The following is a 1,967-nucleotide window of genomic DNA, read 5'->3' on the forward strand; positions in this document are numbered from 1 at the left end:
GAAACGGATTTAGACAATTCGCATGCTAGCCCGACTCAAACGGTAGTCGGTAAAGGCTAATCAAATCCGTTGAAGGCTGGGGGTTAGCCAAAAATCCTAAAGTCAACACCTAACACGTGTCGCCGGGTAGCCTATTCCTGTAACAATGGCGAAGTCTATGTATTCAATATCATAGCACAAAGTCTCAGGGAATTTACTCTCTTAGCACAACGTTACATGCGGAACGGGTTTAAACAATCTGCATGCTAGCCCGACTCAAACGGTAGTCGGTAAAGGCTAATCAAATCCGTTGATGGCTGAGGGTTTGCCAAAAATCCTAAAAGTATTATGGTCAATCATTTCAAACGGAATGAGGAATCATAGTAAAGATAAAGATAAAAACCAGTTCCACTAAACCGATAGATATGAGTTACCTCTTATAGGTGCGTCAGCCTCTCTATTCCCAAGATCCACGTTTGCCTCCTGCAAATTATCTAAAAGAGCGAGAAGCACAAGAGACAATCAGGGAATGCACAAATTCTGAATCATTTGACTCCTTTGTGTGCTATCTAAAAGATATATTGTTAATGGTAGATGTACCTGGATTCATCAAACCGGGTCCTACATTGACAGTCTCCCTAATGTCGGCAGCTTCTGCAGGCCTTTCTACCTGGTGCGGTGAGTCGGGCTCACCAGAAGATGCAAAATCATGAAAAGCAGGATCAGGACTCATCTCTCTCTCCCCACGCTCTCCTATATAAAGATGGAAAAGCATGAGTCGTAGTTCTGAATGATCAAGAGGTCGGTCTATAAGGTAGATGTTACCTCAGTCACTAGCAGGATCGTCACCGACCAAATCCATATCAGATACTCGCGAAACTGCACGTGGCTTGCGGGCTAATCTCTTCCGCCTAGCAGCAGAGATAACAATCGAAGGTCTCGCCTGGGAAGAGGGACGGAACTCTTCATCTTGGTCAGCTGTGGTCCCTGAAACATCAAACCATTGTCAGGTTTAATAATTCTGGAAGATAGAAGGAAAGAGTAAGTAACTGACCTCATTCAGAACAGTCCTCGTAATCTTCAAGATCTCCGCCTAAAGCCTCATCAGCAGAATGAAAGATCTTCTTTCCCTCTTCGTCAATCCGACGAGTCTTGTTTCGTGTCCTTTGTGACCGAGCATTTTCCCAAATCACACGAGAATCAGCCTGAGAAGCCTCCTCAGCCTCTAGCTCTGCAATCAGCTTCACGGGGACAGTTTTATTAGCTGCCAACAACCACTTGCAGCTTAAGAAGGTGAGGTTCAACTGCCGCTCAGCACTCGGGAGACTGAACTTAGCACCAGTACAGCCCGTCACGGTCCACAACCATGCACGAAGACCGTCCACCAAACCGCCGTGGGTCCGAAGCTGCTGTCGTGGATTCCCGACATAAAGCTGATCATAACCAAACTGGCGGGCGAATCGGCAGGGTAGATATGGCTCTATAAAACATTGATTCCTCACCCGGAAGGTCAGATAACCCGGCCTAATGTTCACTAGCCAATTAAAGCAGCTGATATCTAAATGAGTTCGATACTCCCTCGGCTTCTCCTCATCAATCAAACACTCGCCATATCGGCTGGAGAACTGCGGAAAGCAAGTGGAAAATGCCCAACACTTGTGGACCTGTAGCTGCTTTCTGATGTCAGGGAATCCTCGTCCCTCCCACTTGCCATTCTCAAGCAGCTGTAGTAGGGGAACGGAAGGGTCTGTGGCGTTCGGTACCGACATCATATCAGAACGATGAAGGAAAGCTCCTTTTTGTAGGCAAGCTGAACCGCTGGGTAGAGCACTTCCAAGGGCAAAGCGTCGCCAGACTGATACGGGACCACGCATTTCTTTAACCAGATAGCGAGGTAATTGGAAAGAAGGGTCATCGGTCGAATCGGCGCGGTCGCATGCCATAGAAATGATTTAAACTTGGTCCCTGCAGGAAAGCCACTCTCAGGA

Source organism: Asparagus officinalis, chromosome 3 (genome assembly GCF_001876935.1).
Source record: "Asparagus officinalis chromosome 3, Aspof.V1, whole genome shotgun sequence".
Lineage (NCBI taxonomy): Eukaryota > Viridiplantae > Streptophyta > Magnoliopsida > Asparagales > Asparagaceae > Asparagus > Asparagus officinalis.